The sequence below is a fragment of the Coregonus lavaretus genome (genome assembly GCF_964263955.1).
Source record: "Coregonus lavaretus genome assembly, chromosome: 24".
Lineage (NCBI taxonomy): Eukaryota > Metazoa > Chordata > Actinopteri > Salmoniformes > Salmonidae > Coregonus > Coregonus lavaretus.
The window spans coordinates 4,871,437-4,885,045 of NC_140011.1; the positions used below are offsets into that span (position 1 = coordinate 4,871,437).

General features: G+C 44.1%; 1 pseudogene across 1 annotated transcript in view; it reads right to left on the minus strand.

Moving 5' to 3' along the window:
- The window catches only part of LOC311099366 (serine/threonine-protein kinase N2-like), a 44,755-nt pseudogene that overhangs the window by 8,194 nt on the left and 22,952 nt on the right, over positions 1–13,609 (minus strand). The window contains exons 7-14 of the transcript in view: positions 13,040–13,149; positions 11,993–12,134; positions 5,394–5,485; positions 5,029–5,205; positions 4,701–4,763; positions 4,507–4,583; positions 2,135–2,277; positions 1,559–1,666 (exon numbers count right to left, since the gene is read on the minus strand). The product of the transcript in view is annotated as a serine/threonine-protein kinase N2-like (transcript). The remainder of the gene's footprint in view (positions 1–1,558; positions 1,667–2,134; positions 2,278–4,506; positions 4,584–4,700; positions 4,764–5,028; positions 5,206–5,393; positions 5,486–11,992; positions 12,135–13,039; positions 13,150–13,609) is intronic.

A 13,609-nucleotide genomic window follows, 5' to 3' on the forward strand; every position in this document is an offset into this window, starting at 1 on the left:
CCTGCGGACCTGTCATCTTTTCACTCCCTCCTCTCTACATTCTCTTCCTCTGTTTCCGCTGCTAAAGACACTTTCTACCACTTTAAATTTCAAGCCTCTGCCTCTAACCCTAGAAAGCTCTTTGCCACCTTCTCCTCCCTGCTGAATCCTCCTCCCCCTCCCTCTCTGTGGATGACTTCATCAACCATTTTGAAAAGAAGGTTGACGACATCCGATCCTCATTTATTAAGTCAAATGACACCACTGGTCCTGCTCACACTGCCCTACCCTATGCTTTGACTTCTTTCTCCCCTCTCTCTCCAGATGAAATCTTGCGACTTGTGACGGCCGGCCGCCCAACAACCTGCCCGCTTGACCCTATCCCCTCCTCTCCAGACCATTTCCGGAGACCTTCTCCCTTACCTCACCTCACTCATCAACTCATCCTTGACCGCTGGCCATGTCCCTTCCGTCTTCAAGAGAGCGAGAGTTGCACCCCTCCTCAAAAAACCTACACTCGATCCTTCCGATGTCAACAACTACAGACCAATAGCCCTTCTTTCTTTTCTCTCCAAAACTCTTGAGCGTGCCGTCTCTAGCCAACTCTCCTGCTATCTCTCTCAGAATGACCTTCTTGATCCAAACCAGTCAGGTTTCAAGACTGGTCATTCAACTGAGACTGCTCTTCTCTCAAGCTGAACCTCTTCCTCCCGGGGAAGGACTGCCCGCTCCATGATCTCGCCATCACGGTTGACAACTCCATTGTGTCCTCCTCCCAGAGTGCAAAGAGCCTTGGCGTGACCCTGGACAACACCCTGTCGTTCTCCGCTAACATCAAAGCGGTGACCCGATCCTGCAGGTTCATGCTCTACAACATTCGCAGAGTACGACCCTACCTTACACAGAAAGCGGCACAGGTCCTAATCCAGGCACTTGTCATCTCCCGTCTGGATTACTGCAACTCGCTGTTGGCTGGGCTCCCTGCCTGTGCCATCAAATCCCTACAACTTATCCAGAACGCCACAGCCCGTCTGGTGTTCGACCTTCCCAAGTTCTCTCATGTCACCCCGCTCCTCTGCACACTCCACTGGCTTCCAGTTGAGGCTTGCATCTACTACAAGACCATGGTGCTTGCCTACGGAGCTGTAAGGGGAACGGCACCTCCTTACCTTCAGGCTCTGATCAGACCCTACACCCAAACGAGGGCACTACGTTCATCCACCTCTGGCCTGCTAGCTCCCCTACCTCTACAGAAGCACAGTTCCCGCTCAGCCCAGTCAAAGCTATTTGCTGCTCTGGCACCCCAATGGTGGAACAAGCTCCCCCACGACGCCAGGACTGCGGAGTCACTGACCACCTTCCGGAGACACTTGAAACCCTACCTCTTTAAAGAATACCTGGAATAGTATAAAGTCATCCTTCCACCCACCCCCCATAAAAAAAAAGAAGAAAAAAAGTGGTTGTTCCACTTGCTATCATAAGTTGTGTATTTGCAATGCAGCTTGTTGTTGGTTCAGACTGTGTAACGAGAAGGCAGTATACTGTACAAGGCAGTATACCGAGAGGATGGCCCACATACCTTCTGGATGATGGAGACAGACTCTGGGGAGAGGAACCTCGGATAGCACACTTCATCATTTACTATGCTGTCAAACACTTCCTCCTCATTGTCACCAGGGAAGGGAGACTGCCACAGATGAGAAGAGAGAGAGACGCCATTGCAATGAAAGTCCAAACAACCTCATTCCTATCATGATACCAGGCGAAAACATCTTAATTCATACCAGACCAAACATCCTTATTCAACCAAGAACAAACATCAGAATAATACTTAATGGGTTCACCATATGAGTGGACATTGTGAGCCAACTGACATGAAAGATCATTTAGGTTTCTCGATTAATTTCTCAGGTCCAAACATCTAAATTCAACCAAGATCTACAACTTAAAATACTTGGTTGGTTCACCATAGGAGTGGACCTTGTGAGCCTACTAACCGGAGAGATCCTCTAGGTATCTCTATTCTACTGACCTCTCCCACCAGCATCTCATAGAAGAGGATGCACCACAGAGCTAAGCAGGCCACATTTGGCCCGCGCACCGGCAGTTTGAGATCCCTGCTCTAGGTTATTTTATTAATCTCTCTGCTACCGACCTCTACCACCAGGATCTCGTAGATGAGGACACCCAGGCCCCACCAGTCCACACAGCGGGTGTAGTTGTTGTCCGTCAGCAACTCGGGGGCCAGGAACTATGGCGTGCCACGGAATGTGGAGGTGCGATCTCCGTGACCCATACCTGCAGATACACACATAGGACGGGGAAAGATAACCTTTTAGAGGGATGGCAGGGGTGTGTATCCTGGGATTTTTCTGCCATTGAAATCCTTGGGTGGGCCGCCTAAGCGTTTTTTTTCGGGTCGCTTAAGTCCAAACAGTGTAAAAGTACAATATATACAGTGCCCTCCACAATTATTGGCACCCCTGTTTAAGATGTGGTCGAGGACTTCCAAAAATTCTCCTTTTTTTTTTAAACAACATAGAACCCAAATGCAAAAAAAATAGAAAAATCCAACCTTTTATTTAAGTACATTACTTTGGTGTAAAAAAAAAAATCACACATTTAGAAAAAAATAAACCTTGAAATCATGTGTCCCACAATTATTGGCACCCCTGATGTTAATACTTTGTACAACCCCCTTTTGCCAACAAGACAGCACTTAATCTCCTCCTATAACATTTCACAAGATTGGAGAACACAGAGAGAGGGATCTTTGACCATTCTTCTTTGCACAATCTTTCTAGATCATCCAGTGTCCTGGGTCCTCTCTTATGCACTCTCCTCTTTAGCTCGCCCCACAGGTTTTCGATTGGGTTGAGGTCTGGGGACTGAGATGGCCATGGGAGGACCTTGAGTTTGTGACTGCTGAACCATTTTTGTGTAGATTTTGCCACATGTTTTGGATCATTATCCTGCTGAAAGACCCAATGACGACCCATCTTCAGCTTTCTGGCAGAGGCCATCAGGTTTTTATTTAAAATGTCCTGGTAGTTCAAAGCGTTCATAATGCCATGCACCCTAACAAGGTTCCCAGGGCCTTTGGAAGAGAAACAGGCCCACAGCATCACAGATCCTCCACCATACTTCACGGTGGGCATGAGGTGCTTTTCGGCATACTCATCTTTTGTTTTACGCCAGACCCACTTAGAGTGTTTGTTGCCAAAAAGCTCAATCTTAGTCTTATCTGACCAAAGCACACGATCCCAGTTGAAGTCCCAGTGCCGCTTAGCAAACTCCAGACGTTTACGTTTGTGAGTGTTAGTGAGAAAAGGCTTTTTCCTTGCATGCCTCCCAAACAGCTTGTTGGCATGTAGAGAGCATCTGATGGTTGTTTTGGAGACTTTGTGACCCCAAGATGCCACTCTTTGATGCAATTCTGTGACAGTGAGCTTAGGACTTTTTTTTACTTCTCTTACCATCCTCCTCACTGTGCGTTGTGGCAAGATAAACTTGGGACCTCTTCCAGCCTTGTTTGTCACTGTTCCAGTTGTTTTAAACTTCTTAATGATTCCTCTGACTGTAGATACGGGCAAGTTAAGGCGAGTGGCTATTTTCTTGTAGCCATTGCCTGACTTATGAAGGTCGACACATATCTGCCTTACTTGAATGGTGTGTTCTCTTGTCTTTGCCATGTTGACAAATGGGTAAGAGAATTAGGCCTCTGTGTCACGTCATATTTATACCCCAGGGAAACAGAAAGTCATGAATTACTAATTAAAAGTTCCTAGATACCCTGACCAACTTTAGCAACTACAGAAAAATATATTTTTAAAAAAATCAATTAAAATTTTCAGCGGAATTGTTAGGGGTGCCAATAATTGTGGGACACATGATTTCAAGTTTTTTTTTTTCTAAATGTGTGATTTTTTTTTTTACCACCAAAGTAATGTACTTAAATAAAAGGTAGGATTTTTCTATTTTTTTGCATTTGGGTTCTATGTTGTTTAAAAAAAAAGGAGAATTTTTGGAAGTCCTCGACCACATCTTAAACAGGGGTGCCAATAATAGTGGAGGGCACTGTATATAATTGAGAACTAACAATCACAAAACAATATCTTTAAAACTGCAATATTTTCTCTCACCTCCATGGCAGAATATGTAGAATTGCAGGAAATTAGCTTTAAAACAACACCGCCAAGATGGGGTTCTCTCAAATGTTCTCATATTCAGCCAGGTCGACCGCACCCCCTGCCACGCCCACCACCTAAGCCCCTTTTTGATCCCTTTTCTGAAATCAAGACCTTACTTCGTGCAGCAAGATTGACACCGTTGGCCCACTTTCAATACTGAGGCGTTCCTTAGCCCAGGGCTAACAGCGAATAACTTTAAATGAAAGGCCAACATAAATCATTGATTAATAACACTGACGGATTAACACTGACTGTTCATTTAATAAACCAAGTGAGTGGGAGGGACAGTGGGTCTGAAAGGGAATGTTCCAGAAGCCATAACCATAATGTACCGTACCTTCCTTGCACAATCCAAAGTCTGCTATCCTCACATAGCCATCTGCTTCCATCAACAGGTTGTCTAGCTTCAGATCCCTGAAAAAAGAAAAAGAGAGACGACAGGATGAAATGAGAAAAATAATGACTGACAGGCAGGTTATTAGGTGTGCGAAGGCAGAGGGCTGGAAAGCAGCACTGAGAGAACTTACTCACCGGTAAACTATCTTGTTCTGGTAAGGAAACCCTAGTCCCAGCAGCACGCACGAGGCATAGAACCTAAACAAGGCACAAAATGGCACACATATAATGATGAGTTTTGATGTATCACCAACTCTAAAGCTTGAAGGAGAATTAGACTAGCCTGCATTATCCATTTGTAGTCACTCACTGGTACACGTTTAAAGTGCCTGTAGATAGTATACACAACCCTTGAATTATTTGCATATTTTGTTGCCTTACAGCCTGGAATTGCAATGCTTCACACTAAGGTCGCTCTCACGCTGTCATAATGGGGTCTGTGTGTGTGTTGTGTAAGGCTTACCGAGCCTGTCTCTCAGTAAAGATGCAGGTGTGTATGTGGGTCATGAGGTCTCCCCCGGGGGAGTACTCCATCACAAAGCACACGTAGTCTGCCATCTGGAAGCAGCCGTGCATATTCACCAGGAAGGGATGGTGGGAGGAGTTGATCGTCTCAAAGATCCTCTTCTCACACATTAAACTAAAATCACAGAAATGTACGCGAACACACACACACACACAAAATAACCAACACACACACGAAAAAAACCACACACACTATAAATAACAATAATAGTATATTTCAGGTGGAATGCAACTGCTAGCGTCTTTCTGATCCAGTTCCCTCAACCAGTGTTATGTCTAAATTCACTCACTATTTGCGCTCACCTGTCCACTTCATCGCGTGTCACAACGTTCCCTTTCTTCAAGGCCTTGAAGGCATACAGTTTGCCTGACCTCTTGAACTCTGCCAGTAAGACCTTGTGGCAGTGGGGAGGAGGGAAGGATTTAGGTGCAACACACAGTAAACAGGGTTGTGTTCATTAGGCACCGAACAGAAGAAAGCGGAATACATTTTGTTTTCCATTGCAAAATGTTTTTAATGATTACAACCCAGTGTAACGGAATAAAAGGTTCTCTCCTGAGGTATGAGGGCCTTACGTTGGGAGTGTGAAAGTACCTTTCCAAAGTCTTCCATTTGCATCCCACCATTCTCTTTCGTCTTGAACAAAGAGCGAAGAAGGAGGGAATGTGAAAGATGAGGGAGGGGGGAGGTTAGATAACTAGGTAACAAACACCACTTCCAGTCCTGAGGGTACTTAAATAATAAAGTAGTGGATTTCAGTTACTGGTGTGTTTGTGTGTAGGAGGTGGTTATAGTGAGTGAGAGGGACATACTTAGGAGTGGACTGAGGTATGGTTCTTGGCTGGGGTGTTGGCCTGTTGTCCTGAATTAACTTTGGAGGACTGAGGGAGGGAAAGGAGAGAGAACAAAAATAACCATGAAGACAGACATTTGATACTCTAGAGAAAGATTAAGAAAGTGGACGAGCCCCTAAACATTGTGCAACTTCGCTGGGAAAGTGAGACCATAGAAATAGAATGGCTAGAATCAAATCCTATTTTTAGGACTGAAACTATGAGCGGAGACTTTGTAATGATTAGAAAAACAACAACAACAATTTCGGACACTCATTAACCATAGTACGGTGCATTAGGAAAGTATTCAGACCCTTTGACTTTTTCCACATTTCGTTACGTTACAGCCTTATTCTAAAATGGATTAAATATTTTTCTTCTTCTCATCAATCTACACACAATACCCCATAATGACAAAGCGAAAATAGGTTTTTAGAAATGTTGGCAAATTTATAAAAAATAAAAAACAGAAATACCTTATTTACATAAGTATTCAGACCCTTTGCTGTGAGACTAAATTGAGCTCAAGTGCATCCTGTTTCCATTGATCATCCTTGAGATGTTTCTACAACTTGATCGGAGTCCACCTGCGATTAATTCATTTGATTGGACATGATTTGGAAAGGCACACACCTGCCTATATAATTCCCACAGTTGACAGTGCATGTCAGAGCAAAAACCAAGCCATGAGGTCAAAGGAATTGTCCGTAGAGCACCGAGAAAGGATTGTGTCGAGGCACAGATCTGGGGAAGGGTACCAAAAAATGGCTGCAGCATTGAAGGTTCCCAAGAACACAGTAGCCTCCATCATTCTTAAAATGGAAGAAGTTTGGAACTACCAAGACTCTTCCAAACTGAGCAATTGGGGGAGAAGGGCCTTGGTCAGGGAGGTGACCAAGAACCCAATGGTCACTCTGACAGAGCTCCAGAGTTCCTCTGTGGAGATGGGAGAACCTTCCAGAAGGACAACCATCTCTGCAGCACTCCACCAATCAGGCCTTTATGGTAGAGTGGCCAGACGGAAGCCACTCCTCAGTAAAAGGCACATGACAGCCTGCTTTGAGTTTGCCTAAAGGCACCTAAAGGACTCTCAGACCATGAGAAACAAGATTCTCTGGTCTGATGAAACCAAGATTGAACTATTTGGCCTGAATGCCAAGCGTCATGTCTGGAGGAAACCTGGCACCATCCCTACGGTGAAGCATGGTGGTGGCAGCATCATGCTGTGGGGATGTTTTTCAGCGGCAGGGACTGGGAGACTAGTCAGGATCGAGGGAAAGATGAAAACCTGCTCAAGAGTGCTCAGGACCTCAGACTGGGGCGAAGGTTCACCTTCCAACAGGACAACGACCCTAAGCACACAGCCAAGACAATGCAGGGGTGGTTTCGGGAAGTATCTCCATGTCCTTGAGTGGCCCAGCCAGAGCCCGGACTTGAACCCGATCGAACATCTCTGGGGAGACCTGAAAATAACCGGACAGAGCTTGAGAGGATCTGCAGAGAAGAATGGGAGAAACTCCCCAAATACAGGTGTCCCAAGCTTATAGCGTCATACCCAAGAAGATGCAAGGCTGTAATCGCAGCCAAAAGTGCTTCAACAAAGGGTCTGAATACTTTATTAATTTGAAAAAAATCAAAAAAACTGTTTTTTCTTTGTCATTATAGGGGATTGTGTGTAGATTGATGAGGATTTGTATTTATTTAATCTATTTTAGAATAAGGCTGTAATGCGTCTCTGACCAAAGTGAGTGTTACCTTTGCCCATTCAACAGCCGGTAATGTTAAACATTATACCGTCTATTCACAAAGCTGTCTGCCGCCTGAGGGTAATTCCCCCGACACTCCCCAAATGCTCTGTCTAAATGCAAATATGCCTCACACACACGATAGTTTGGAACTTAACTTTCATATAAGCGAGAAATAATTATTCAAATACAAAAGATACATTTACTGTACACAGTTAAGGAAAGTTGCACACGGCTGTATTTTGAGGAACACCGGAAATGTGGAATGGAAACAGCCAGGTGCAACTTTGCTAAACCTTTTGTATTTGAAAGATTATTTCTCGCTTATATGAAATGTAAGTTTGAAAGGTTAGCACTTTAGCTGGATGACATGAAAATAGAGCTCTTTAGCCACGCACACCAGTGGTCAGTTTGGCGTTGAAAATCAGAAGCATACGCAGAAAGATGGTTTGTTTGCCCTTCCGTGTCACTTTATACACCTAAGATCTCTGCTAAACTTAGATTTACATGGTTTATCCGTCTCTCTGACTGCGATAACCTAAGAACAAAGTTGACTACAAATAAAGTTGCCAATGTCTTTGCAAATGATACAAACGTATAAAAAATATGCTTCAAATGAAAACCGAGATGACTGCATTAAAATAAGCAGAAGGATATAGGCCTATTTCAATCATAGTGAAATACATTTCATGTTCAATCGAGTTCAATTTTGCTACTTGTACGCTACTGTCTCTAATTTGTCAATACAGGGCATTCGGAAAGTATTCAGACCCCTTGACTTTTTCCACATTTTGTTACGTTACAGCCTTATTCTAAAATTGGTTACATTGTTGTTGTTTTTTCATCAATCTACACACAATACCCCATAATGACAAGAAAAAACAGTTTTTTAATTTAAGAAAAGTTAAAAATAAAATAACTGTAATATACATTTACATAAGTATTCAGACCCTTTACTCAGTACTTTGTTGAAGCACCTTTGGCAGCGATTACAGCCTTGAGTCTTCTCTGCAGATCCTCTCAAGCTCTGTCAGGTTGGATGGGGAGCGTCGCTGCACAGCTATTTTCAGGTCTGTCCAGAGATGTTCGATCGGGTTCAAGTCTGGGCTCTGGCTGGGCCACTCAAGGACATTCAGAGACTTGTCACGAAGCCACTGGCTGTGTTCTTAGGGTCGTTGTCCTGTTGGAAGGTGAACCATTGCCCCAGTCGGAGGTCCTGAGCGCTCTGGAGCAGGTTTTCATCAAGGATCTCTGTACCTTGCGCCGTTCATCTTTCCTGACTAACCTCCAGTGGTCGGTGCTGCTGAAAAACATCTCCACAGCAAGATGTTGCCACCACAATGCTTCACCGTAGGGCTGGTGCCAGGTTTCCTCCAGAAATGATGCTTGGCATTCAGGCCAAAAAGTTCAATCTTGGTTTCATCAGACCAGAGAATCTTGTTTCTCATGGTCTGAGAGTCCTTTAGGTGCCTTTTGGGAAAACTCCAAGCAGGCTGTCATGTGCCTTTTACTGAGGAGTGGCTTCCGTCTGGCCACTTTACCATAAAGGCCTGATTGGTGGAGTGCTGCAGAGATGGTTGTCCTTCTGGAAGGTTTTCCCATCTCCACAGAGGAACTTTGGAGCTCTGTCAGAGTGACCATCGGGTTCTTGGTCACCTCCCTGACCAAGGCCCTTCTCCCACGATTACTCAGTCTTGGTGGTTCCAAACTTCTTCCATTTAAGAATGATGGAGGCCACTGTGTTGTTGGGGACCTTCAATGCTGCAGAAATTTTTTTGGTACCCTTCCCCAGATCTGTGCCTCGACACAATCCTGTCTCGGAGCTCTACGGACAATTCCTTCGACCTCATGGCTTGGTTGTTGCTCTGACATGCACTGTCAACTGTGGGACCTTATATAGACAGGTGTGTACCTTTCCAAATCATGTCCAATCAATTGAATTTACCACAGGTGGACTCCAATCAAGTTGTAGAAACATCAAGGATGATCAATGGAAACAGGATGCACCTGAGCTAATTTTGGAGTCTCATAGCAAAGGGTCTGAATACTTAAGTAAATAAGGTATGTTTTGTATTTTTTATACATTTGCAAAAATTCTAAAAACCTGTTTTCACTTTGTCATTATGGGGTATTGTGTGTAGATTGAGATTTTTGTTTTGTTTTTAATCGATTTTAGAATAAGTCTGTAACATAACAAAATGTGGAAAAAGGGAAGGGGTCTGAATACTTTCTGAATGGACTGTATATTTCATGGTGTAGCCTAACGTGCGCAATGATGTGCCAAATCTGTGATTTAGTGCATTTTTATTGGGTAAGCATTAGAATAAGCAGACTCAATATTTGCAGCCTTAGGCGCTAAGAAAATCAGTCAATTGAAATAAATTCATTAGGCCCTAAACTATGGATTTCACATGAATGGGAAAACAGACATGCATCGGTTGGTCACAGATACCTGGGCGTGGATCAGAAAACCAGTCAGTGTCTTGTGTGACCACCATTTGCCTCATGCAGCGCGACACATTTCCCTTCGCCTAGAGTTGATCAGGCTGTTGATTGTGGCCGGTGGAATGTTGTCCCACTTCTCTTCAATGGCTGTGCAAAGTTGCTGGATATTGGCGGAAACTGGAACACGCTGTCGATCCAGAGCATCCCAAACATGCTCAATGGGTGACATATGTCTGAGTATGCAGGCCATGGAAAAACTGGGACATTTTCAGCTTCCAGGAATTGTGTACAGATCCTTGCGACATACGACGTGCATTATCCTGCTGAAACATGAGTAGATGGTGGCAGATGAGTGGCATAACAATGGGCCTCAGGATCTTGTCACGGCATCGCTGTGCATTCAATTTGCCATCGATAAAATGCAATTGTGTTTGTTATCCGTAGCTTATACCTGCCCATACCATAACCCCACCGCCACCAGCAAACCGCTCGCCCACACGTGGTCTGCGGTTGTGGTGCCAGTTGGACGTATTGCCAAATTCTCTAAAACAACGTTGGAGGCGGCTTATGTTAGAGAAATTAACATTCAATTCTCTGGCAACAGCTCTGGTGGACATTCCTGCAGTCAGTATACCAATTGCAAGCTCCTGCAAAACTTGAGACATCTGTGGCATTTTGACAAAACTGCACATTTTAGAGTGGCCTTTTGTTCCCAGCACAAGGTGCTGTGTAATGATCATGCTGTTTAATCAGCTTCTTGATATGCCATACCTGTCAGGTGGTTGGATTATCTTGGCAAAGGAGAAATGCTCACTAACAGGGATGTAAACAAATGTGCACAAAATATGAGCGCTGCGATGAAACTGGCTCTCATGAGGACCGCCACAGGAATGGAAGACCCAGAGTTACCTCTGCTGCAAAGGATACGTTTATTAGAGATACCAGCCTCAGAAATTGCAGCCCAAATAAATGCTTCACAGAGTTCATGTCACAGACACATCTCAACATCAACTATTCAGAGGAGACTGCGTGAATCAGGACTTCATGGTCGAATTGCTTTAAAGAAACCACTACTAAAGGACACCAATTAGAAGAAGAGACCTGCTTGGACCAAAAAACATGAGCAATGGACATTAGACCGGTGGAAATTTGTCATTTGGTCTGGAGTCCAAATTTGAGATTTTTGGTTCCAACCACTGTGTCTTTGTGACACTGTCTGTGATTTATTTATAATTCAAGGCACACTTAACCAGCATGGCTACCACAGCATTCTGCAGCGATACGCCATCCCATCTGGTTTGGGCTTAGTGGGACTATCATTTGTTTTTCAACTTGACAATGACCCAACACACCTCCAGGCTGTGTAAGGGCTATTTTACCAAGAAGGAGAGTGATGGAGTGCTGCATCAGATGACCTGGCATCCACAATCCCTCGACCTCAACCCAATTTAGATGGTTTGGGATGAGTCGGACCGCAGAGTGAAGGAAAAGCAGCCAACAAGTGCTCAGCATATGTGGAAACTCCCTCAAGACTGTTGGAAAAGCATTCCAGGTGAAGCTGGTTGAGAGAATGCCAAGAGTGTGCAAAGCTGTCATCAAGGCAAAGGGTGGCTATTTGAAGAATCTCCAATATAAAATATATTTTGATTTGTTTAACACTTTTCTGGTTACTACATGATTCCATATGTGTTATTTCATAGTTTTGATGTCTTCAATATTATTCTACAATGTAGAAAATAATACAAAATAAAGAAAAACCCTTGAATGAGTAGGTGTGTCCAAACTTTTGACTGGTATTGTATATTTAAAATGTCTAAAGGTGATATTAGTGATTGTGACATGTCTAATGTTGATTGTGAAATTAAGGGTGCTACTGACCTCAGCAAAGAGCATGCCCTGGGGCTCCAGGTAGAGATACATGCCGTAGCGCTGGTTGTCCAATAAATCCTTGATGCAGGAATTTGACTGAGCACAGGGCCCTCCAGTGCCGTTAATACACCCCAATCTCCAGCTCCCTGGACTGGACACGTTAGTGGTTTTTAGAATGTCAGGGGAAGAACTGTAAAAATATATGCGGGGATAAGGGACCATCTTTAACAGATTGCAACAAGGTCTTCCCTTATCTTCCTCTACAAGAAAAACCTGTTTATCTCGCTTCCCTTGAAATAGCCCCAGCCAGAGGCTTTCAGCAGCACAATCCAAAAAAACAGCACAGCACGACTCAGCTGTGACCTTTTAAGACCGAGGCTGAGAGCTTGGAACTAAAAGTAGTGTGTGCCCTCGCGCTAGGAGCAGCAGCTCAGCTGAAAGTAGTCTTGGAGCTGAATCATGTCCCCATGTTAGGCTTTTGGAGGCAAGGATTGAGATTAGTGGAAAATGTTTAAGGATTAGCAGTGGGATTACAGCTGCAGAGTGGGAGTGGAGGCGTGAGAGATGGGTGATTGCTCTCTGCTACCCAGCAGCAGAGACTCTGGATGGCCACGATGACAGTTTCTGTCTGAGCACTCTGGAGCTTGATGGTTGCAGCTGAAGCTGATTAGTAGTCTATCTGGAGATTATTAAGGAGGAAAGCTGCAGGCACGTGCACGTGAGTGCGAAATGGTCATGTCTGTAGTAGACTGCTTTCCAACAGCAGACACTTAAATCCTACCCCTCTTGAATACTTACTATCAATATGGGGGGGAAAAATTGCCTTCCAACTGAAGATTTAAGCATTGATGAGACGAGTGCCATTGATAGATCAACTGGGGGTGGAGAGGGGGTGTGTGTGTGTGTGTGTGGGTGGGGGGGGCGGGGGGGGGTCTGGGGATCTAAAGCTAATTCCGTGCATTTTTACACAATTTAACATGGCAACTCTAGGATGTTATCTGAGAAAATAACTAGAATGCTTGAACTGCTCCTACTAGTGCTAAACAGAACACTGACCCATTCCAGCTCGATGCTGAAGCTCTGGTCCCAGGTGTCCTTGCTCAGAACTCTCCAGTGTGTCCGGCCAACCATCCTGTTGTCCACTTTTAGCACTGCACTGATCTCCGCTGTGGACAACATACAGTGGGACAGATAAATCAGTCAGTACACCTCCACATACACACACTGGCTGTTAGATCATATACAGTGCATTCAGAAAGTATTCAGACCCCTTGACTTTTTCCACATTTTCTTACGTTACAGCCTTATTCTAAAATTGATAAAATAGTTTGTCCCCCCTCATCAATCTACACACTATACCCCATAATGACAAAGCAAAAACAGGTTTTTAGAAATTATTGCAAATGTAAAACAAAACAACAAAAAACGGAAATATCACATTTACATGTCGGAAGATTACATACAACTTAGCCAAATACATTTAAACTCAGTTTTTCACAATTCCTGACATTTAATCCTAGTAAAAATTCCCTGTCTTGGGTCAGTTAGGATCACCACTTTATTATAAGAATGTGAAATGTCATAATAATTGTAGAGAGAATGATTTATTTCAGCTTTTATTTCTTT